At 34.5% G+C, this 27,179-nt stretch overlaps 1 protein-coding gene across 5 annotated transcripts in view; it reads right to left on the reverse strand.

Annotated features, from left to right (window-relative positions):
- HTR1F (5-hydroxytryptamine receptor 1F) overlaps positions 1-27,179 on the reverse strand; it is a 95,442-nt gene that overhangs the window by 40,789 nt on the left and 27,474 nt on the right. The window contains exon 1 of one of the 5 annotated variants that reach the window (XM_081952206.1): positions 21,713-21,771. The exons of 3 other annotated variants lie outside the window; for them this stretch is intronic. The gene's annotated coding sequence lies outside the window, so the exon portion shown is untranslated. Of the gene's footprint in view, positions 1-14,055; positions 14,070-21,712; positions 21,772-27,179 lie in introns of those variants that run through there. One more of the 5 variants, XM_081952205.1, reaches the window with a different exon arrangement.

Here is a 27,179-nt window from a genome sequence, read left to right on the forward strand (position 1 = left end):
AGAAGAAATTGCACCTTTAAACATATGCAAACTAACCTGATGGAACAAGGCATATGGATTCTTACATGAAAAAACTGATAGCATTTTAGAATGAATATTTTCATAGTTGATATGGAATAAAATTTAGGCAGACCTTAAAGTGCCATATCCTTGGTTTTTAATGAATTATATTGTATTCATATTTTAATCTCGCTTTCATTAAATTATTACATTACTAATGCAATCTGAATATTTTAAAACTTTTATTTAGATGCTTTATCACTTGTGCTAGAGGGATGTGGTAGCTCAGTGGTTAAGACACTGAGCTTGTCGATCAGAAAGTTTGGCAGTTTGACAGTTCGAATCCCTAGTGCCGCGTAACGGAGTGAGATCCCATTACTTGTCCCAGCTTCTGCCAACCTAGCAGTTCAAAAGCATGTAAAAATGCAAGTAGAAAAATAGGAACCACCTCTGTTGGGAAGGTAACAGCGTTCTATGCACCTTCGGCGTTTAGTCATGCTGGCTACATGGCCACGGAGACATCTTCGGACAGCGCTGGCTCTTTGGCTTTGAAACAGAGATGAGCACCACCCCCTAGAGTCGGGAACAACTAGCACATATGTGCAAGGGGAACTTTTACTTTTATCACTTGTGCTAAGTATTTGAGATAGCTAATTATTACCATGATCTAGTTTTCCTGATTATTTTAAAGACTGTCATTAATTTTTTTAGATATTCTTTCCAGAACAATTTTATTCTAGTTGATTCTTACCACTTTTTTGATGGCAATTATTTCTATCAACAGTGTATCAATTTCTTCTGACTAACATCCAAAAATGAATTTGAAATAACATTTATTCTAAATTGTTTCTTAACATGAAATATATAGATTAGTTTATTCTAAAAACTTCCTAATTATAATCCTATGCTGGCAAGTATAAACTGTCCTTAGATGCAATTTAGAAGATAATTTTAGATGCAACTAAATTCAACCGTTTTGTAAGAATATAACAAACAGACTTTGACTCAATTTCCGCTAATGACTGGAAAATGAGTGGAGAATACCTGGCTTTGATCATCAAAGTTCTATAGTCCATATTTAGTCTCAGCCTCATCTGGTTCATAAAGAGCTCAGGACTTTCTTCACTTAATTAAATGCTATCCACTTTTCTTTGTGATATAGATATTTTACCACATATATTCAGATTTTCCAAGTATAAAATCAGCATGGCATTGAAACTTGAATGCTGCTATCGGGGCAAGCTGGTCTTCTTTCATTAACAAAGCTGCAGTTTTAGGAAACTATTTAATTATATACTCAGTACTTTAGCTTTGAAATCTAAAGCTGTATTGAAAAGAAATTATCATTTTTTTAAAAAAATATTTTTTTCCAACAGCCAAACGACATATCACAATTCACACTGTTTCTGAAATTCCCCTGGGGTTCAAAAAGATTATTCAAATAGCAAGATGAGAAAAGGAGGTCTGATTTGAGAAACAGAACCAAGAATTTCTTTGATGCACAGAATCAAATATGCATGTTGCTTGGATTCAAATTCTAAAGAACAATTTAAATAGCAATTTAACAGTTTTCAGATACCACTCACAATGTCAGCAAGTTTTTTTATTTAGTACTAGATAATTGCATTTTACTTACATACATTAAAGATATGCAGTTTAGATAGACATACTGAGAAGTCTTAACCACAGAAATACACATCAGAAACACAGATGCCTAACCACCTTATACTGTTACTCAGAACAAAAAACAACAACCCACCAATATTTTATTTGCTGCATGCTTTTGAGAAGAATAGGTATTAAATGTAATTCATCAATGAATAATAAAACTGATATTGGCCATGTATTATTTAAATATGATTTGAAGCATCAGTATTTTTGCTAATGTCAAATCAATGGCAATAACAATAGCACTTAGACTTATATACTACCCTACGGTGCTTAATAGCACTCTCTGGGTGGTTTACAATGTAAGCATATTGCCCCCAACAATGTTATTTTATCGACCTCAGAAGGGTGAGAGGATGAATTGACCTTGAGAATCGAACTGCTGAACTGCTGGCAGTCAGCAGAAGTAGCCTGCAGTACTATATTCTAACCACTGTGCCACCAGGGCAGAAGAGTAATTAGGATATAAATAACAATAGTAGATCAGGCATGTTGAAGCCAATCAAAGCTGACTATCACTAGAGGAGAAAGAAGCATAGTAGTTCATCTTCTTGGAAGGATACAAGACAGTTAATGATGGAAAACAGCAGTTCTAAAGATAGAATACTTTATTGGCCATCTGTGACCTCTGGTGCATAAACTCTCAGTGTACATACAAGGAACAAGTGATTATATTCATGATCATAATTATAAAATACAATAATCATAAATCATAAGATATGACAGAGATAGTCATAGGCTATTAAATAAGCAATCAACATAAATCATAACAGGATACTAATAAAAGCAATTAGCATAAATAATAATTTACAAACAAAGTTATAGTTATGAGAAGCTAAGAAAATAGGCAATAGGAAATATGAGAAGGATAAGAATTATACAGTCCTACAGGTGTTTTGACATCCCAGAGCATAAGACAGTACTGTGTTGTGGGAATTAGTTGTTTAGCAGAGTGATGGCATGGCGGGGGGGGGGACTGTCCTTGTGTCTAGTTTTTTTTGATGTACAATATCCTACAGCAGGGCTGTCAAAGTTGCAGCCGGCGGGCTGGATGCATCATGCACTGGCCGCACCCATGCCTAATTCAGCAAAGGGGGAAAAAGTCCTAATACATCATGTGACACTGCTGTGACGACGCCAGTTTGACAGCCCTGCCCTATAGTACCATCTTAAGGGAAGAAGTCGAAAGAGTTTATGTCCAGCATGTGAGGGGTCTGTAGATATTTTCACAGCCCTCTTTCTGGCTCGTGCAGTATTCAGGTCCTTTATAGAACTATAAAGGACCTGAACTTCTTGGGCAATCTGAGTTTTCTGAGTTGGCGCAGGGAGAACATTCTTTGTTGTGCTTTTTGGATGATGTTTTTGATGCTAGATGTCCATTTTATGTTAAATATTATAGAACCTAGAAACTTGAAGATCTCTACTGTTGATACTATTTGTTAAGATGTGGGAATGGGTGGAGGGTGATGTTAATCATTCCCAAAATGGTGGAGGATAGGCAGAGTAGTAACAGGCAGACAGAAAGTGTGGCTTGACCCTAGTGACTATTTGGATGCATCCATTTCATTTTCTTAGCAATAATATAATATATAAATTACTTGCTCTGCTTTCTAATTTTCTTTGCTTTTTTATTTCATAGTCTGACTCACAGTCCTGGCTGTTCCTGATTATTTCTTTCCATGTATTTACTGGGACAACCCTGTTTAGTTGTTTTTGAGATCAGCCAACTCAGCTATGTGTTACATCATTAGAATTATGCACTAAGCTTTGTGTTCATTGTTCTTCTTCATGCTCCAGGTAATGAAAAGGTAATATTGGGAAAAGACATTATACAGAAAGATGAAATTTTAGGAAACTAGTCTTTTCCCAGATTATTTTTCCTGCTAATCTGATGGTTTAATCACAGTAATTTCTTTATCTGTTTAAATCATCAAGCTTTGTTAATAATGATTGCCATTATAGTGCCAACGGCATTATAAGTATTACAACTAATATTTTCTACAATATAAAATCATTTTTTTCCATATTATTAACAAAGACCTACCTTCTTTTTTTTCTAATCCCACTTTCTGTTCCAAAATGCCAGAATATTATCCATTTTAATTCTCCCATCTCCCCTTCAGTTTTTTTAGGGAACAAAATCACTAGGCAGTCAGATGCTCTGCTGGAATCATATCTTGCTATTCCAACCTTCTGTTTCTTTGATGAATGCAACTGCTACAGGATGACAATGCAGTCAGAGATGTCTAAGCAAAATACATTGTTACTTCACTGAGGTTGCTACAGCATTAATCTTATTGTAAAGAGTTCTTTTCCAACAGAAAAAAACACTTCTCATGAATTCCTTTAAAGCTTTCTTGCCAGCAGACAGAGAAGTAGTCTAACATTGTTATAGATCAGATGCTGCAGAGAATTTGTATGTATCATCTATCTATCTATCTATCTATCTATCTATCTATCTATCTATCTATCTATCTATCTATCTATCTATCTATCTATCATCTATCATCTACTTACCTACCTACCTACCTACCTACCTATCTATTTATAATCTACTTACTTACCTACCTACCTACCTACCTACCTACCTACCTATCATCAACTTACCTACCTACCTACCTACCTACCTACCTACCTACTACCTACCTACCTACCTATCATATGACCTCTATAGAGATTATATAATCACTGTGGTGCAAATTTAGTCTAAATAAAGCCTCAGAAAATATATATACATACACACATACATACAAATGCAAACTCACATACATGTATATCTGTTTATGTACAGTATATGTATGTATTTATGTATGTAAAGGTAAAGGTTCCCCTTTCACATATGTGCTAGTTGTTCCTGACTCTAGGGGGTGGTGCTCATCTCTGTTTCTAAGACAAAGAGCCAGCGCTGTCCGAAGATGTCTCTGTGGTCATGTGGCCGGCATGACTAAACACTGAAGGTGCACAGAAAACCTTCATTCATTCATTCATACATACATATTAATGTATACATATATACATTAATATACATTATATATAAAATTAGGTGGACAATTCAATATAGGAGATAAAATATTAAATTAAGATAAAACCATAATAAAATCTCTATAATATGGAGCCAGAGAACTGCAATAGGATAGATGTTATAATTTAATATCTAAGGAAGCTAATCTTCTAACTAGCTTTTGGTGTGGCTTTGATTAAATCATCCCAGGTGTCTTGAAATTTCTTGAGGAGACATTCTTCAATTGTGTGTATTATAGTTTGTTCTGGTGCATCACAGTCACATTGCAGGCTCTCGGTCATTCTCTACTTAAAGAGCTTTGCCTTAGTTCTGGCATGGCCTGTTCTGATTCTATTTAAGTGGCTCTATATTTTTTGAGGCAACTGGATTCTTGAAAGTGATTCAGTTGCATCTACATGATCTGTTTGGTGAGGTTATTAAAAGTCATCCATCTTAATCGCTATTCTTCATCTAGATCATAAGATTGTAAGTATGTGTATAAAATATGTACATGTATATATCTATATGTAGTCCTCAATTTATGACCTGCAGTTGGGACCAGATTTTCAGTTGTAAATTGTTAACCGTCATAGGTCACCCACCAAGATGAGGCCTAATTTAAACTTTTTGAAGTGGCCGTTAAGTGAATTACCACAATTGTTAAGTGAATCCATGATTGTTAATCCAATACCATGGTCATAAATACAAAACCCAATCTTCTGAATGGGTTTTTGGTATAAACTGACAAAACATCTCAAAACATGGTCATATGACCATGGGATGCGGTAACCACTCATAAATTTGACATGTATGCATTTCCACACAATGTACAAACTTAGAGAATTGTGGTTTCTCCTTTTACCAATCTAATTTGTCTTAGCTAGATTTCAAAAGATGTCATTGTATTTTATTAGTAAATGTCAGTTAGAAAAAACAATAGCTTGTGTAATTCCAACACTGTAAACTTGTATTAGGTTAGATTAGTTTAATTTTTATCTTTTATTGTATGGAAAAGGTGAGATGTCATGTCCTAGAATAAGATATTGTCATTTATATCTGAACAACTGGTATGATTTAAGTATTTGACAGAATTGTATTAATGTATCTTATATCATGAGCTGGTAATGAGTCTAGGTGCCAGCTATAATGATAAGTGCCAAAAATAAATTTAAAGAATCCTGAAAGATTTTGGCTATATCTTCTTCATGATCCCAAAAGATTTGGGCAACAGCAAAGATTAATAAAATAGTCTAATTTATTTTGACATTTTTCAGACCCTACTCTCTGGGGTATTGCAGATCTCATGGTGTATGTAATTCTTGTTTTGCCAGTTATCTTCATCCAACCTATATCCTAGGATTAGTGGTTTGAACAGTGGAAAAATAATCTGGATTAGAAACTAGTATTGCTATAGCAATGTTTTTCAGAAACTCAAAGGATAATGAAAGTCTTATAAGTTGTCTACAAAACAGTATAGCATTTAGTAACCTATTCTTTCTCACACCCAGCTGGGGCTGCTATGGTTAGTTTGTGAGAAAAAAGCATAATTGTTGCACTTGAAATTTCTTTTATGGCTTTTTGCCCTACATTTCTCCTAATATTGATTTAATGCGGATAATATAAAGAAAACCTCTGCTTTATCTGAAATTATATTTAATAGAATGAATAAAAATAACATCATAATCAAGGCTCAATCAATTTCCACAGTGGGAAGTGACAGCCTTCTTAAACCTGCTCTCGTGGAAAGTGGGCTTGATAAACTAATGTAACACAGCAAGTCCCTTTCATACCACAGCATGATCTTATTCACATTTATTTAATATCATATCATATAGAGGTCAGAGGAATTAAGGGTTCAAAGAAAAATATACGCACACAGATACGCAAACTCCCAAAGAATTAATCCAATCTTGCTATTACATAATTTTTGCAAAATAGCATCCTTTACTATTCATAGTTTAAAGATGATAATGAAATATTTGGAAACCACTGAACTTTAAAAGGAGAAAAACCAGCTGGTCAAGAGTCTATTTGAAGATGCAAAAGTGGTGGTGCTATGAGTCACATTGGTAGAACCTAAAAATAATTCAAAAGATTCAGAATGCAGAACAGCAGAAAAGATGGAATACTCGTGGATAAAGAAAGGCAAGAGCTGCCACATTCATCTAAAACAAGTTCAGCATCATATAGATGCCTCATGTAGATGCCTACTGCTCAACAAAAGTCAGTTTGGACTTTTTCCCCTGAATGCAGGATTCAGCCCTCAGTGTACAAACTTTAAATGACATAAAGTTCACACAACTTGTTTAGATTGAGCACCTTTCAGTGAATATGTTACAGATTTACGTTCTAATAATCACATTAGACCATTATAAAAATGCATCTGATCTAAATGTCTACTTAATCTGATTTATTCTTATGCATAAATTAATTTCCCCTTTGGTTACAATTTTTCATAATCTTCTGTAAATAATTTAGTATGTTTAAGTTTGATTTTGAATATATACATATGTGCACACACACACATGCATATACATATGTACACACATACATATATATGTACACACATACATATATATACACACACATACATAAACATACACACACAAACACACATATCTGCATTCTAACCACTCATTGTAGATAGATAGATAGATAGATAGATGATAGATAGATAGATAGATAGATAGATAGATAGATAGATAGATAGATAGATAGATAGATAGATAGAGACAGATAGACAGACAGACAGATTTTGTGTACACAGACACAGACACCAGTTCTCTGGGACTGTCTTAATTTTAAAATCCTCATCCAATTTCTTCTGTGTTTCTTAATGTTGCCTATATTCTTCCAGACAAATTCTTTTTCAAAGTCTTGGTCATACTGTTCTTGGGTAAATTTTGTGGCATATCTTTTTTAGTAACATCTTCTGGGAACAGATTGTTCTCAAGAAGACATAACATAGCTGAAATTGATTCAAAGTTCCATTGCAGTTCTCAGTTCAGTTCCACACAGATATCAAGAAACACCATTAGTAGCTACTTGTCTTGTTATGTCTCCAAGTAAAATGCCAGAAAAGAATGCATGTATTCTTTATGATTAATTTCAAATTCTTAATATTCAAATCCAATATTCCAATATTTGTGAGCCCTTGCTCCATTTAAAACTTTTCTATAGCCAAAATTGTATCTTGCTTTTTGCTGTTTATTTTAGATAGTTCAAGAGTGTAATGATAGATCTTTACAGTTACCCTGTGGTAAGATGGGTGGACAATACATTTTATAAATAAATATTTTTCTCACATTAAGAAATTTAAGGCACTCATCCAGTGTTTGCAGTGTTTGTTATAGTGCTTTGAAACAATTAATAGGCAAGTTTCAGAAATGATTAGCGAGGGAAGTATAAACTTAGTGAAAGGCTGGAACAAATTATAGTAAATTCTTTTATCTTCTGATCTTCCCCTCTTCCATTGAGTAACTGTAAGAAAAACAGTTTGAGTGATCTCTCATCCTCTCTTTATCCAGATGGTCAAAGAAGGCTCTTGTTGGCTTCCTATTCATGACTACAAACAGAACTGCTTTTCACAGAGTCATCTTCAGTTCCCTGTGTTTCTCAAAGTACTTAGCTTTTTTATTGATTATGAATGGTGTGCAAATATTGTTTATTACTATGTGTCTATTAATGACTGATCTATCCAAATGCCAACCTTTCAGAAATTCTCTAGTGTGTTTGGATTTAGCTTTGGCTAGGACCATCTCCCAATAGAAACTGTAGTTGAGTCCATTGTGAGATTAAGTTTTCATCATGACTTTTGTCTGCTAGTTGTGTCATGGATTCACTTAACTAGACTTCTGCCTCTTTGTCCTATACATTGGCTATTACAGCCCTTAAACTGTATATTGTAAATAATTCTTATTCCACCCCCCTCCTTGGACTACTGGATCTTTTGGTTTACTTTTTGAATGCTTACGTTGGTTTGTATATTATGGTAGTGCTAAATGGTTGTAATAATGTGTTGTTTCTGAGATGTTTTTGAGGTTTCATAGTATAATTCTTTTTGTAATTTGTATTGGTCATGCTATAGTGGGTTGAGTGGTCGGGAATTTTTCATAATGTTATGCATTATGAATTTTACATAATGTATATGTAAGTATACATTATATTGGAAGATGTTGTGTAGGCAATCTGTTTCCTTTGTTTGGTGTTTTGAGTTGCTGCAATGCATTTGTAGTCTTTTGAAAAACAATCTATACTAACCAAGTGCTTCATTACCAAAGTAAAATCCAAGCTCGAACATCATTATTCAGATAAGTACAAATTCAAAAGCGACATAAAAAGCAGCCAATGCCTACATTTCCAGCACCCAGCACCCAAATAAGCAAGGATTAACATTAAACAAACAAGCAAGCAGAAAATACTATAACCAAGGAATCACCAAGAGAAAAAAGCAAATCCCCACCAAAATTAGCATGGCAAACTACTATATATAAACAGGGAGCAAACCTCACTCACTTTCACTGGTTATATTATCTAGTTGGGAAGTGAAATATTTCTAAGCAACCAAGCAAGCTCCAAGAGCCCAAAAGATGATGATGATAATGATTGTATATATTAAAAATTGTATATATTAAACAGATGAATATTAAGATGTACTTGCAGTAAATGGGATGTGAAAAAGTTATAATCAAATGTTCGATGGGTCATCTGACCTGATACTTACTCTTGATGGACACCTTGAAAGCTTCTGTTCCATCTTTGAAGGAATAACAGAATAACAGAGTTGGAAGGGACCTTGGGGACCTCTAGTCCAACCCCCTGCTCAAGCAGGAAACCCTATGCAATTTCAGAGTTTTCCAATCTCTTCTTAAAATGATTCTTTCTCTAAGTTGGACTTGAATTAGGTTGTTCTTCTGATATCAAACAAGGTGAGCACCTTTTGAAAATCCCTTTAATAATACAGATGAGTGCAAATTCCAATTCTAGAAGCACATGTGATTTCTTAAATTTTCTTTTTTTTCTTTTTAAGCCCTCTGTAAACCTTCCTTGAGCATTATTTCCAAATATTAGATGCACCATTTCCTATAATTTTGAACTAGGAGTTTTAAAAATAACATGATATAACATGCCTCCTATTTAAACCTGCTCCTGGAGATTCATGAGAAATAAGGTGGTTTTGGTGATTAATACACTCACAGTTTATAATTTTGGTAAAGCCCTGATCAAACAAATTCTGGATTTAACTGAATATTGCTGGTGTATAGAAAAGTAGTTTGTTGATTATAATTCTTGGTATTAAAATAGAAAAAGATATACTTAAACCAAAGAAAAACCTGCAATGCTTTCTTGATTTTCTAACCATAGGATTTCTGGAACAGTATGTCTGGGATAAATCTATACATTATTTTCATTCAGACACATAAAACAATAAGGACTGTTATAGTATATTAAATGTTTGGTTGGCAATAGAATTATATGCAGAAGCTTCAGGAATGGCATTGTTTGTACATATATGAATTAAAAAATTGTTCCTTAGTAAATGTAATATATTAGGGCTTATTGGTATTTACAAGACTGTACATAAATGGATAACGAGAGAAGTTAATTATGTCTCAATGAACTTAAGCTCATGTTAGGTCTCAGAGACTATTGTTGGAGGCTGTCAGAAAAAAACCAAGAAGTATTTCTCCACTGAAATTACACAGGACATTTAATTTCTTTGTAATGCAGAATAAAATAGATTATTTTAATGTTAATACTGATGGGGCCAACATTCTGTGGGGATTTTGAGTTTCAAAAATGTTATTAAGCCAACAAAAGTATTATAATTCCAATTTGAATAAATATGCAATCTTTTAGAGATATTGTTTTTTAAAAAGTTGAATTAGATTCAGACTTAATCAACAGGTGATTAGTCATGGTTCACTTAAATTCTATTAATCTGAATTAATTTAAGTATTATTAGATCAGGATCCAAAAATTCCATTCTATGCAAATTCAGGCTTTTTGATATGTATTCTCAGGTGTGACATTGATTTTCTGCGATTTATAAAGCAAATCAGTCTTGTATAGACATATCAATACAAAAAGAACTTGGAATATACTGCAGTGTTCATATCTCTGAGACAATCAAATTTTAAATATTAATGATTTTGTTGTGTGTAAACTCTGCTGGATTTCAACAGGATTATATAACCACAGGTGGTTCTGGTAAATGCAGTCATAAAATTTGATGACAAAGTATAGCACCCATTTACAACTTAGACTGCTTGTTTAAGTGTACTACTATTAGTGTGGTATTTAATTTTTAATGTAATAATAATGCGTACCATATTGGAATAATGTAGAACTGTTAGAGCTATGGGAACAGTCCAATACTGTCATGAAAGCTATTCAAGTGAAATTCAGTAGTTAGCAGAAATGGTTCAAAGATTGAATGTGACAGCAGAAAAGCTATTACAATATTATTCAAGAAAATTATAGGGAAAAATTTCTAAATTTTATGAACTATAACTTCTTGTTTTTCTGCAGATTCCACACCTCCAGCCTACTTATGCTGATGCTATTCTTGCCCATGGTACAACCACACATAATGATATGCACGGTATATGAGTCTAAAACTTGCTTTGATTAATTGTGCATATAGTATTTGCTTATATGTGGAAAATGAACTTTTATGAAACTTTTAGGCATATGGACTATGGAGGACACATTGATGTATTCATGGAATGCATTTCTGGTGTTTTGAGATGCTTCTAAAATATATAATGTTCATAAGGAACGTCTTGCACGCACACACAATCTTATAAGAAAAGCCATCCCACCATTAGGCTTCAATCAATGTTCCGCCAGATACTTTCAAGAAGTGCAGGCCCCTTACAGAATAAAACTTCTAGACTAAGAACTGGCTTCTTGGAAACCTAGTATTTTCTTGCTGGGGATGTTCTTAGAACCTGAGTCAAAATTTTATGCTGATTAGTTTCTACTGAACATATTCAATCAGTTTTATGACTTCTCTCTGGCTGCATGATTTCTTTCTCCCAAATAGACGTCTTGCACTTCCATTTAGAAATAATTCTCAAAAAGTAAGTTTTACAATTTAGTCTCTTTCAGTAGAAAACAAGCCATACTAGAAAGCAAGTCTCCCCCAAATGTCAGAATTATAAATAAAATCAAAGAAACTAGAGATAGATTCAGAAATGATATAATAACAATCTGAATATTAAGCAACAGATGTAATCTTATGCCTCAAGGATAAAGTAATGCATATCAGCCAATGTTAAAGGAACTAGAAGACTAAGTGGATGTTCATGATAAAAACCATTTGACAATACAATTAGTAATCTTGGAGTGAAAAATCTTTTGAAAACTTTTGGCCCCAGGTCCCATCTAATCTAACAAGAATATCATGTCACACCAAGGTTAAATTTACAATCCAAAGAAAATGGTAACTTTTCTAAAAATGCTACAGAATCTTTTGGTTTCAATGGTTAAAGAGTACGGTTTCTTACTGGTAACTCCTGTTAGATTCCCTGCATTTTCTCCCACAGATCTTTCATCTGGATTTTGAAAATGAATATGGATGGGCCAGGTTGTTCTTGATGCCATTCTTAAATTTTCCAAGAGATGGCTTGCAAGTATGACTGGGATTTTAGTTAATATAGGAAAAAGTCTAGTGCTACAGATATTTTCTCAGTCTATTGCCTCAGGAAATATCTTTTGATTATTGTGAGATTTTTCTCATCTCGGCTCCTTTTTGGGTTTAGAAATTGTGGAGGCAAGAGAATACTTTTCTGTTTAGCTTTAGTCATCTTAATTAGGCCAAAGTACTCTTAACCTTTGAATAAGAAATAGTGTATTAAAAGGAGAGCAGCAAGGGCCTTTTTGCTCTATGAATTGACCTCCTTGAAATATTTGGGTTGAGATTCCCAGTGCTGTCTCATTCTTAGTGGAAAGGGTAGAACTTTTTCTGGTAAAATCTATTTGTCCTGTGACTCTAAAGTCGTCCTTTAATAAATACAGGGGATACTGCCTTCATGAACAATTAACTCTGACCATAAGCAGTTATTAGAGATTTTTGGGCTGATAGACTCTTTTTTTTTAAAAAAATTGCTAATGGCAGCAATTCAACAGTGGAAACAATTACTGAGAAGTGGTGGCTTCCTTCATTCACTGAAATCAAACAAACAGCAAACAGCTGTTTCTGGATGGCTCTAATTTAGAATACCACAGTATTCTAAACACAGCCTATGTGTGTCTTCTGAACTCTATGATTCTAGAAACTTTTGTCTCTGCTGTGATGTGATGTCATTTTCTCCCAATATTAATTTAATGGAAAATAATGCTAGAATGAAATTTGCTGTCCCAGCTCTCAACCCTACTCTGTCTTAATGGCCTCTGATTTGGGTTACTTGATTTGCTTCCAAAGTAAACAATTTTATGCAGCTTGAAGTTGTCTTTGGATTGTATTACAATGAGGACAAAAAATATTATTATAATGCCAGTAGAGTTCTGATCAATACTATAATGACACATTAAGGCAGTTTTGTATAGTCATTAAGCATAAATTGGCAAAGACTCATAATCTGATGAGTTGTGTAACTATACAGTTTTGTTATTAAACTTACTGAAGGCTACAAATAAGAATGATTTTGAAGGAAGGTAACTAATGGAGAGTAAAGCTATTGATACATGCTAGTTCAGGGATGGGTTGCTACCAGTATTACTGCTGGTTCTACACGCAAAACATCCTTGTCCAAGCTAAAATGTGTCATGGTATTCTTCCTTTTAAATAAATAAATAAATAAAATATTTACCAAGGTTTCAGTGTGGCATAGAAACAGTCTAGATGGTATGTTGAAGTTTATAGCAGTCTGTAAACCTTTGTCCTCAAACCTCAATATAAATAGTAACAATAATAAAGGAAGAAATGTTTCATTAAATAAATAAAAATAAAAGGGAACTTTGTTTTATCATGGTACTTTACTGATTATTTGATGGATGGATTGTGACATAAAAATATAAAAGATTAAGAATCATTGTCTTTAAGGAGACAGCTTTTTCAAGAACTACTACTAGTGTAATACTTCATGCGTACCGCTGCTGAGCAAGAAATTAAACAGCTCAAATCTTGAATATGAACAATTCTGTGGAAGCTTGGACCTGTTAACATGGTGCTGATTATGGAAATTCTCTAACAGAAATTTAGTATAAGCATATTTAGAAATGCACTAACTCTTCTTAATAATTTCATAGATTAAACATCTTAATCCTTAATAACTTTAGTTTGCTTTATGTTACTGACACATAATTGTTTTGTGTTTAATGACATAAGTTGCTTCATTTAAAATACTGAACAGTTACTAGTTGTAAAGGTGAATACTTACTAGTTTTTACTGAAGGAGACATAACATAGATTATAACCTTGAAAAAATGAATTTCACATGAGTTTGATTCAGAAATGCATTCAAAGGTAGGAATTGTAGGTCTCTGCAGAACTGGTCTTAGTTGAAAAAAAATGACTGTGTGAAAATGTCCCTTAATTTTATATAATTGAGAAACATTATCTTCTCTGGTTTCAGATTGCTCCTGCAAAATATAAATAGGCAGTGGAGAGAAATACATTATTTACAAGAAAACTCTTAAGAAAGAGATTGCTACATCACAATGGTGTGAACCTTAGGAAGCATCTGTTGGCTAAATTAGAAAATTCCTGTCAGAACTGCTTGTAAACTGCTCAACAATGACTGCATTTGCAGAATCACATGCTCAATGAAAGAATTTTCTTACTTTAGACTAGAGCTAAAATTTGATGGAATGCAAGTTAATGGAATGCAAACTATGAACTCCTGATATAGATATCCAGGGAATCTTTTTTTTTTTTGGCTAGTTCTGCAGAATCAACATGTGCTAGTACAAAATTAAGTGTATATGAAATATTACCACAGTAATATTGGCAATTGATAGAAAGGAACTTCATGTAAAATCTGCACACAATGTACACATACGTACTTTGGTGAAACAAAACAACCACTTCACAAGAGCATGGCACAACATAGGAGATCAAACCCATCAAGACAAGATTTAGCAGTTCATCTGCATTTGAAAGACAAAGGTCACTCTTTTAAAGACAGTACAATCCACATTTTGGATAGAAAGGATCATTGGTTTTAAAGAGGGATAAAGTGTTTTATGTTAACACTGGGCAGACCTCTCTCAACAGATGGGGATGGATAAGACACAATCTATTTCAAGCCTACAAGGCAGCCCTTGCAGCAATTCCAAGAAGATTCCACAATCAATTGCACTCTGATTCAGGTGAACCTGAGGACAAAGATAAACCCTCAAGTGGCTTCAAAAGCTCTCAGAAAGAGGGCTAAGGACCAGATGACTGCAAAGAAATACAATCTCTTCATTCCCCATCCGGTCAGAACCAATCTTTCCATCTACCCACCATCCAACTGACGAAGCTTCTTGGATGAAAAGAGAAATGTTTTGTTGTTCTTCCTCAAGGAAAAAACAGCCCAGTTGCCTTTTGGGGAAAAAAACACCTTTGAGACAACTTTGACATGGATGACTAAGAATCCCCACTGATATCAAAGAAATATTTGACTGTGTATTTAGGATCAGAAAAAAAATCATTCCATAATCAGTAAAGCTCTGGATGAATTTGTTCCCAGACTCATGGTGAACTGGGTACTGTATCTGCATGTGCAAGATATCACTTGCAGCAAAGACATACATCAAAATGAGAAGAGTGTTTCTATAAAATAAAAGCAATTAACCTTTATATTTCAATTATTCTTAGAAGCCTCATGCATACCAAAGTAACAAAGTCTGAATACCTGCAAAGGACAAAGGAAAAATACAGTTGGTTCCAACATATTTCTAGTAACTATACAAAAAACCTAAAACGAATGATTTCTGATATATTCTCAATCAAAAATATATTTAAAGCAAATATAATATTTCGGCTTATGTTTTAATATATGTTGCATGTATTTTATGCTTTAAGTTAAGTAGCACGGCAGGCAACATATTAAATATTTTACATGAATAAATATTGTATATGTTTTACTTGATATTATTTAGGATTTCACTAGAAAATTTTGTAGACGTTTCTGTCTGGATATTACTGGCTCATTTATTTTTTAAATTTATATAGCCAACCATCTCAAATACATAATACTAGGTTGCAATTAAAACGATCTCAACACATCTACCCCACCACACACAGACAGGCATCCCAAATAAAAGCAATATAAAAAATATATACATGACATAAAGAAATACTCAGGGTAGGTAAATAGTCAAGCAATCCAAGATGTAATAAATGCACAGAAAAAAGTCATTTTTACATGAAATAATGTATAGCTAAAGGTATATTACCCAGTATCAACTGTGAAAATTTATGGGTACTTGACACCTGATTTTTAGACTATGAGGTACAAGCAACTCCAAGTACTCTGGGCCATTCGTTTTTCATCCAACCAGTCAGCTATAATTTTTAGCTTTATTTTTTTAACAACTTATTTTCAATATTTCTCTCCTATTCCTGGAACACTATGAGGTGGATATTCCCATGACAATGGACAGAGAAGAAAACAAACCAATGGATCATCAAACAAATCAACAGAGTTCTCATTCAAGGCACAAATGATCAGGCTCATAATATCTTACTACATATATAGTAGTTTATGTAAAAAATCAGCACTCTTGAGAAGGCTCCAATATTGGGGAAAATCAAAGTAAAAAAGAAGATAATAACCAGCAGCAAGTTGGATGGAATGAGTTTTTGAATTTTTGGCTTTGGAAGTAGTTCACAATGTTTTTATTTGGTTGGTTTGTTAAAGTCTGTGTGCTGAGTATGCTCTGCATTGTCATTTACCTTGTTGTGGAGAACATTTAAAAATACAATCTCTGCTGAGGCTAGTAAGATACGATTTGAAATATATGTACATTTTATATTGATAGTATATTTTGGTGCATTTTTTTATTTCAGCCATTGTCTGTTTGGCATATCCACTACAATTATTCTTTTTACACTTCAAGTGCAAAACAATCTGAATTTGCTGTAAAAATATGAACTGGACCACATATGATTAACTTTTTATATTCCTCTCAATTAATATCCTCCTTGGAATAGCAACACACTTACACACAGTTCCTACTAACAGTACTTTTAAAATATTTTTAATATAATCAATTTAAGTGGTGTTTTTTTTCACTATAAAGGCCTGCCATCATGTTTATTTTGTGGCTCTGGGGTAAAAAACAAGGAAAAATTTATCAGATTTGTTCTACACTTCCACTGTTTTTTTTTCGTCCTAACATTTAAAAGACTGGTTTTTGTTCCATTAAAATTTTAAAGGCATTTCCGGAAATGCAATTTTGTTCTAGGCTCGTAACAACACATTTTCCATTTCAGGCACACTCCAATTCCAAAACCTTAATGATTTTTTATGGCAATTCTATTAGAAATGGTTTTGGACATGATTGATGATAATGGAAAGTCAACTCATTTATACAGTCTCCAAATATATACTTATATATATAACTTATTCTGAAATAGCATAACTTTATACCCTATAACTTATTCTGAGACAGCATTACTTTCAGTATTTTATTTCTATCTGCTAGAATCTGAGCCAGAATTAAAATGTTGTAAGGTGTTTAGTCTTCTCATAAATTTGCTTCTTTGTGTCAGATAGCGTGTTGCTCCTTGAAAGAAATCATAGATGTTTTGAGTAAGAGTAACACCTTTGAAATTAATCAAGGCATATGATGATGCATAAGTACAGATAATGTACTTACTTAGCCTTACATCCACCTATGTAGTATAGTACCTTGGATGATGATTGCTCTACAGTGATTTTGAATAGAATTCATTGTTTCAGTAGTGGTGAAATGGAATGTATTTAATTTTCAGAAAATGAAATAAAGATGTGTCCTACTTGAAAAGGGTCAAGGAGAATGGAAGTTTCCCACCTTATATGAATTTAACACCTACAAAAGGAGCCTTTCTAACTAAAGGGCTTTTTATCAGTAGTAAGATATTTTCTTTTCTCTCTTTTAGAACAAGTTCAGTGTTTCTAAGCAACTGCACAATGATCAGAATAATGTACGGTGGCTTTTAGATGATGCAAGAAAGAATCCTCATGGATGTAGTTGGCTGTTGAAATATATAGGACAACTTGTCCTCCAAACTCCTATCCTCCCACTCCTCTCCCTCTTAACAGCCAGAAAAGGAAAGCTTTAAAAACTAACCACTTACTACATCCTTTGGAAGATTCTATGTAGCAGCTTACCAAGGTAGTGCCATCTAAATGCATTAGGGCTGCAACTCCCATGACACCCAGCTAGTACTGGTGATTTTTATTCTTGTATGCTGGATGAAAAATTTGACAATAAATTTATTTGTAGAGCACCTGGTAGTGAAAATAGTTCTCAATTGAAGGCTATCTAAATCTCCCCATAACCATTGGAAGAGAAATTTGTCTTGGGAGCAAATATCTTCCTAATTGTGTTTGGTGGTGTTGAATATCTGCTGAGTTGGAGGCATTCTGCACAAAAAATTGCAGATGAGTTAGAAGGAGCCCTTGCCCTGGGAAGGATAAATTGTTTACAGAGAGGTGACCCTAAAGAGGATGGCCCTTTAGCACAGGAATTGTTCTCTTACGAAAGCACTGGATGAGAGTGGGAACTCCAATGTATTACGATCAGATCACGCTGGGTTCGGTTGTAGAGTGGCAGTAGCTATAATAGTCTGTGGAGGTGGAAGATCAGTCAAAATGATTTGACCAAAGCACTTGATAGATCTGATTCCTTTTCTGAATGGAGAAATATTTGAGTTGACTGTTGGTAATACTGTTGAAGCCCTGGCCAAATTGTAGAACACAGAGATGGTGTGGACAGTGTGGACAGCTAAAAAAACTGCATAATTGCAACAACACAAGGAAATAGATTTTTTAAAAAAGTATGAAGATAATTCTTTGTTCAATACCAATATTTTTTTCAAGCACAAACTCTACACATAGATATCACCAGAAGGATAGAATCAGAATCAAATTAGTCACATAACCGGAGGAAGATAAAGAAAAGCAGTTAAATCATCCAGGAAATTTCAGGTGCATATTCTGGAACATACCAATTTGAATTATTGATATTGAATGTTTAACCTAAACTTTAAAAAAATTAAACATGCAAGATTTAACCTGAAGGTGACACTCAGAATATAAAACCAATTAAATGCCAGCTTATGCAAAAGTAAGCCAGGCATGCTGTTGAGAAAGATAAATAATATTGTAAAAACTGAAATAGAAAATTATATGCCAGAATTTAAAAATGAAAAAAGATCCAATTGGTTTTCATAACTATGTATCATAAGAGATGAAGGCCTTGGGCAGCAAGAACATAGTAGAGTGTAATGATTGAGTACAGACTTTCAACTCCATAAGAGAAAGGAAAGGATATTATCTCAAACAATAATGTCAATTAATAATAAGGAAAGGAAATTTAAAGATAATTTTAAGAGTACTAAAAATCATAGAAAAATATAGCTAGATATATTTATTTGAGAGTGATAATTGGAGAATTCTAATAAAAGCAAAAGAAGTTAAAGGAAGACACAAAACATATTCACATGTTTTACAATGGGATATTAAAAACAAGTATATAAATCTTCTTTTAATATACAAATAAGACAACAGTGGAAGAGAAGTAACACACACAAATAGGCAATGGAAACAAAAATAAACAATAAAAACATGATACATAGAAGAAATGATCCAGTTAAATTTTGAAATGAATAATTAAATCTGAACATGAGGTAGTCCATTAAATTAAAATAGGACAATAAAAATTCGACTTTATATCACATAAGCAAATGTTCCATCAGTTTACATTTTCAACATGACAAACTGAATAGATAACTTTAAGATAAAAAACTCTATGAAGCAATCAATAAATGTAAAACAGAATCTAGTGCTGAAGTAATCCCAGATTACCTATCTATCTATCTATCTATCTATCTATCTATCTATCTATCTATCTATCTATCTATCTATCTATCTATCATCTATCTATCTATCTATCTATCTATCATCTATCATCTATCATCTATCATCTATCATCTATCTATCTATCTATCTATCTATCTATCATCTATCTATCTATCTATCTATCTATCTATCTATCTATCTATCTATCTATTATCTATCGTCTATCTATCTATCTATCTATCTATCTATCTATTTATCTATCTATCATCTATCTATCTATCTATCTATCTATCTATCTATCTATCTATCTACCTACCTACCTACCTACCTACCTACCTACCTACCTACCTACCTACCTACCTACCTGTAACCTGCCTTTATTATTTTTACAATAACTCAAGGCAAAAATATCCAACATACCTTGCTCCTCTGAACAGCATGCCTTATGCTCTCTCTCAGCCTATGGTTAGGCTGAGAGAGAGAGTGGCTGGCCCAAAGTCACCCAGCCAACTTTCACGGCGAAAGAGGGACTTGAAGTCATGTTCTCCCACTTTCTAGCTGACGCTTTAAATACAAAACTAAACTGGCTCTCAGATTAAGACCATAAATAATAATATTCTTCAAAATTCTTAGTGATTGGTTTTTAAAAATGAAATGTACAAATCTTGAGATTTTGTAACACATACTCATTTTAGTGATATTCTTTAATTGTATAACAATAATTTACTGTAGATGTAATATCACAGAAAGCATAATACCAATAACAGTTTCAGATGCCTCTAATTCTGCAATTAACAGATGTTTGAATTGAATATACTGCCAATTTGCAATTTTAGGCCATCTAGATTCTTCTAATAATTAACCTAACACCGAGTCAGGTGACAATAAGCAACTTGATTGGCAATAGCTGATCTACAGCATTACTACTCATTGCTAATTGCTCATGATTTAAATAAAAAAGAAAATGTACCTATTATTTTTAACTACAATTATCCAAAAGTGGAGGTTTGTCAGGTGAATAAGTGTCATCTTCCAAATTACCTTGCAAAATTTAATTCAACAACACTTTAACTAAAAACAACAACAGTGCCCAAATTCTACCATGATATGAAACAAGGCATATAAAACTTTGGCAAGTATTTCCCACATGGTTAGCAAGTTGAGGTCTGTTATTATATTATCAAGGCATTTTTATTCATTCCTTATTTTACTTATGTTGCAATTCCTTCTAAAAAACTTTTCTTGAATTACTGAACATTTTTAGGAGCTGTTAAGGCAAACTCCTACACCTGCTATGATTAAGAGCAGCACTAAAAGGTTTAAATTTAAAAGAAAAGCAAAATTCTTTTTAAAAAGTCCTGTAAAGTGTTCTTTTTAACATATTGGCAGTCTGGTTAAACATTTGATTGTTGATCTTATATTTAAACTTGATAGTTGTTAGCCATCAACCAAAATGGCAAGTATTTTCCCAGAAACTCACAGAGAAGGTGAAATGGGAGAATAAAAATAATTAAAAATGTGCTATCCTGAACAAAAGGTAATAACAATATTCACACATGTATACGAGAGAACATAAGAATCGATTAAAGGACTATGTTCAAAAATGAATGAATATTGCCCCCAGAGGAAACATTAAAGTTGAATAATTCTGGGACTGATATCCGTTTATCTGTACTTATACACCAACTAATTTTATGATTGCAGTAATCTATTTGTATTTCTGTCAGGCAAAGAACTGAGTAGTATCACTAGAATGCAATGTCTAGAGAGAACATATCTGAATTTGGGAACCAAACTCAGCTCTGAAACTCAGAGAGAAATGTTAGATTTTGATTACCTGACAGATTGTTGCGTATCAATTAAGAATGTACTAATCAATTTGCTCACAATAAGACCAACAATTCTTGGTATTCAGTGGCTTGTCTAAATGTCCTCACTAACAAGGTTGGAATAACATGCGTCCTAGAATTCTTTCCAACCCCTTTTGCAGTAGGTCATAGGAATGTCTCTATTTTATTCTGTTTAATGAAATAATGTGTTGTACCTGTGTCAGGGGTGGGTTCCTGCCGGTTCTAACTGGTTCGGTAGAAGAAGTTCCACAAATCCACCGTGCTGGTTAGAACCCGTTCCATCTGTGGATGGAAGGAAGGAAGGGTGGGGCTTCTTAAGAGGACCTGAGGCAAGAGCAGTGTTGAAGCCCTCTCTGAAGCAGCTAGAAAAGGTATGTGCGGGTCAGAGGGAGGGGAAGGAATTCAAACTTCATCCTCCTGTGCTGGGTGGGGCTTTGGCCAAAGATTTGAGGGAAGGACCCTGGCTCGCTTGTGCTCTCCCTTCCCAAGTGTAGTTTGATTGCAGGCGGAGCCACGTTGCCTTTACAAACCTGTAATCAGTGAAGCTAGGCTGGATTTTTACATAGCCGATCCGGGGAAAGTGCGTGCTACAGCATGGCTCTTTGCTTGGCTTCCTGCCTCCTCCTGTGGTGGTCTCAGTGCTCGCTCGTGCTCTCTCTCAAGTGTAGTGATTTCCACCCCAGGCCCCCATCCATTCCCCCCCCTCCAGAGCTGAATAAAGCTATGTAAAAATCCAGCCCAGCTTCACTGATTACAAGTTTGAAAAGGCAATGTGGCTCCGCCTGCAATCAAGCTACACTTCAGGAGGGAGAGCACAAGCGAGCACTGAGGATACCACAGGAGGAGGCAGGAAGCCAGGCAAAGAGCCATGCTGTAGCACACACACTTTCCCCCAGTTTTGGGGTTTATGCAATATGAGCATTGTGTTTCTAAAAGGGTTTGGATGATTCCCTGCTTGTGAATGGAGCCAAACTTTCTCTAGGGTCATTATCTCATTATCTCTATCTGGCAGGCATGTGGAATGAGCCTCAGGCAGGTTTCTTTGTTAGCAGAAAGAAAGAAAAACAGCACAGCAATTTAGAGCTAGAAGGTTACTAGGAGGTCATCTAGTCCAAGCCCCTGCTGCAGCAGGAAACCTTACATTGTATGGATTATTTTGGTGCCTCTAACAGAGAGGAAAATTGCCAGAAAGGAGAAATAGTTTACTAGGACAAGGCTGCCATGCAGAGGAAGGTAGAGATAGTCCTTGACTTATGACTACAATTGAGCCTAAAATTTTGGTTGCTAAGCAAGAGCGTTGCTAAGTGAGCTTCACCACATTTTATCCAATCCATGACATCTCCTGGTGAGTGACATCAAGTTGGCCACTCCCACCCAGTCACATGACTGCCAAGCCACTCCCACAACAGGCCACACCTACAGAATAGGTTCTAAAAAAAATTGAAACCCACCACTGACCTCTGTCTGTGCAATATGCTTTTTACCCAAGGACTTGGCATGTGTACATTATATAAAACAATGTAGGGATTAAGGAAGATTACCTTAGTACTGGCATCTTTGTTGTGTATTAGATGCACATGTAACTAGAATATCCTGAAAAATATATCTTATATAATTACTTGTACAATGAATTACTTGAAACTATGCTGATATTATTGTTTCCATACTGTTTTAGTCTTTAATGTTTAGTAGAATTAATTTTTCTGTTTTCCAAAAACATCTTTTATGGCCTGAATATTTATGGAGATTCTCAGTCATCCAGATCATGGTTGTCCCAAAAGGTACTGTTGAAAAAGCAACTGAACTTTCTTAGCCTTTTCTTTGAAAACATTTCACTTCTCATCGTAGAAGCTTCTTCAGTTCAACTGAAAAAGCTTCTTGGATGAGAAGTGAAATGTTTTCAAGAGAAAAAAAAAAACCAAGAAAATACTGTTGCCTTTTCAACAGCACCTTTGGTCCTTCATTGCCTATGAAGCACTACAGATTTTTGTATGTGGTGTGTGATATTTTAATGCTTTCGTTATTATTGTAGCATAGCTGAGAGGTTTGTCTCTTCTTTTTAGGTTGTACATTTCTCTACTGCTCTGCAGTTTCCCCAGCTTTCAACACTTCCCAATCTGAAAAAGCTTCCCGAGAGGCTTGAAATACAAGACTGCTAACAATGCAAGAAAGGTATTGCAATACCTCTCAATACACAGACACATCTCCCTTGGCCCTGTTAGTATTCTGAGATCCGATTCCTTACTGAATTCAGTATAAGACACAGTGAGCAGCTTCTTCCCTCTCCTCTTTCCAAGATATATTGGAGATGTCACTCGTGAGCTATTCTGCATGGGCACAATATGACTGTTTGCAGCCAGGGTCTTTGTTTGCCTGTGCAATTCCATGTGAGGTAGAACTCTGTATTCACATGATTTTGACTCATTGCGAACAATCATGCTGTATCCGTGGAGACCAGTTCTCTGGTGATATATACTGCATGGCTTGGAATGACGAGGGGTTGCTGTTTCCCATTCTATCATGTTGAATTCCATGCAGGAATCTATGGCATAAAGTAGGCTCTTATACCTAAAGTAAGAGGAAATATTTCATCTGGGAAAAGTCACCAAATGTTTTGTTTTTTATTTTTATTACCCAAAAGTAATGTTCTATAAAGTTGGATGTAAAATGAAAAAGGAATCAATTCAAAGAAGTCATGCCTAGTTTAAGCATTCTTATTTTCATCACAGATGATACATAATACCCCTTGATCCTTCAAAGCAAATGCCCACATCTATGCAATGTCTTCCTCTTAATTTCCTATTCTGCAAAAACTTTTCATTTGTAGCTTTCATGCCAACTTTTCATACTCACAATTAATTTAGCTATATAGCAGGGAAACCACTAAATGGTCAGTGGAAAGTTAAATGACCTTTGCAGATATATGTGAAATCCCATCACTAAATTGTTTTTTGCTCTTAGTAGATCAGTTATGGCTCCAATAGTAACCTGGCCTCATGTTATGTATGACTTTAACATGAAAACCAGCACCTTTAATTTTACCTAGAAGCCTACAGGGAACTGATGTGACTAATGTAATGGTTGTATTACAAGCATATGCTGTGAAGCACCCAATATTGAATGTGTTTTTGCATTCTGGATCAGCTAAACCTTCAAAATATTCTTCAAAAGAAACGTCATTATAATCGTCCAAGAAAGAAGTGACTAACATGTAAGTGACTGTAAGCAGTGTCCTCTAACTTAGAAGTGGGCACTAATAGAGCAGAGAATGTAATTGTGCAAAGACCACAGCTGCCTTGAGCAGAAAACCCAAACTAAGAGATCACTCAGATTGCCCAACAACTCTGCCTGTAGGAGTATTATCTCATTCAGCATTAAATAGCATACTGGTGATACTTAATCCCATAGTGGCAACTATCTGCAGCTCGGGTGTAGGATGAGGATGAAAGTTTGTTCTCCAAGCTTGTGTGTTGGTTTCCAGGCTAGGTAACATCTTCAGTGGAGTTTAGGGCATGTCAGCGTTCTTCTGTTTATAAGGGCTTCATGTGGTCAGTAGGTCTTGTGATAGGTCAGGTATGGGTGTATAAAGTGAGGGTCTTATGACCCTCACTTGACACTCCCACACCTGACCCATCATAAGACCCTCACTTGACACACCCACAACACAAAGCCCTTATAATCAGAAGAACACTGACAATGATATCACCTAAACTCCACTGAAGATGTTACCTAGACTGGTAATGACAAGTTTGCAAGCCAAGGCACAAGCTCACAGAATGAACATTCACCCTCAACTTAACCTCATGTCAATAGATGATCATTCCAAGAGGTTTTATATATATGTATATGTATATGTATATGTATATGTATATGTATACCTATACCTATACCTATACCTATACCTATACCTATACCTATACCTATACCTGTACCTGTACCTGTACCTGTACCTGTACCTGTACCTGTACCTGTACCTGTACCTGTACCTGTACCTATACCTATACCTATACCTATACCTATACCTATACCTATACCTATACCTATACCTATACCTATACCTATACCTATACCTATACCTATACCTATACCTATACCTATACCTATATATATATATATATATATATATATATATATATATATATATATATATATATATATATATATATTTGTGTTACAACCCCTGGTATGACTAATCATACCAGGGGTATTCTAATCCCAGTAAGGGTATGGCTAGCTGATGAGAGCTAATTAGCTCGAAATAGATCTATACTAGTCTCCGTTTATTTATCAGTACAAATACAACATTTATATATATATATATATATATATATATATATATATATATATATATATATATATATATATATATATATATATATATATATATATATATATATATATATATATATATATATATATATATATATATATATATATATATATATATATATATATATATATATATATATATATATATATATAATAAATGTTTAAAAAGTAGTGAAAGAGTCAAGCCCAGCAGTGTCTTGTAAAGAGGTGTTTAGATCATGAATCACCATCTCCCAAACATTGCCTGGAGAATCACCACACTGGCCTGAAACTTGATTGGTATATGTACAGATACCAAATCGCTAGAGAGGCAAGCTACCGTCTGTAAAAAGCCACTGATATGCATCAAGAAGGGAAAGTTGTATATGGCATGGAAATTGTCCAGCATGGTGACCTCTTGAGGATGGCAAAAGCCCCCTTAAAGGCAGGTAGAACTGTACCCTCCTACAGAAAAATGTTTAAGTACATGTCACTTTCCAGGAGGTCTTGACTGACACAGAGGGCCATGAATCTAACATGTAAGTGCAGAATTTAGAATGCTGTGGTGCTGTCCACAACCTCAGGAGTCACAGGATGAAAATCAATCCAGGGTTTCCGGTTTGATGTTGTGGCAAGATCGGATGCAAGGAGCAGGGCTCTGTGAATTCATGCTGAATCCTCCTCATTGGAGCCCCCCCCCCCAAGAGGCTAAAGTTACCCTGTTGGCATGACGAAGAAAGGAAGGGCACCCTGCAGGTCACGGAGAGTGGCGACTCTTCAGCTGGATCTAGGGATTCCCTCCCATCCAACAACAAAAAGGAGAGGAAGACATTATGGCTCCTGTGAAGCTGGGGTAGCTGAAGAAACAAAGAATATGCTGGAGTGGTGTAGATGAACAGTGATTGGAACTGGGTGATGTGATTCTTTTTTTTACCTAGAACCTAACCCCAAAGAAAATAAACCCTGGAAAAGAGACTCTTTGAAATGCTTGTCATAGTTACAGAGAGAAAAATTATAGACCCAAAAGAAAAGGAACTAAGGGGAGAGTGCAAAAGCTTTAAAATATAGAAAGCTTGAATTTTTAAACTTAATTGGCAATATTTTGGAAAGGCATTTTAAAATGCTGGAATTATTTGTCTGAATATTGATTATTTCCAAAAACTGAAATAAATATTTGTCAGATTTTGTGCAACATTGAAATTTAAGCTGAAGGTGCCTTCTACTGGTGAATGAAATATACTAAACTCCTAAAACTTTGGGAAGTACTGATAAGACAAAGGGGGGGGGGGAAGTGGAAAATAATAACACCTGGAGGACTGCTGTGCTATCTACTGTTCTATATCTGTCTACTTA

The sequence above is a fragment of the Natrix helvetica genome (assembly GCF_964273705.1).
Source record: "Natrix helvetica genome assembly, chromosome: 4".
NCBI classification, from domain to species: Eukaryota; Metazoa; Chordata; class Lepidosauria; order Squamata; family Natricidae; genus Natrix; species Natrix helvetica.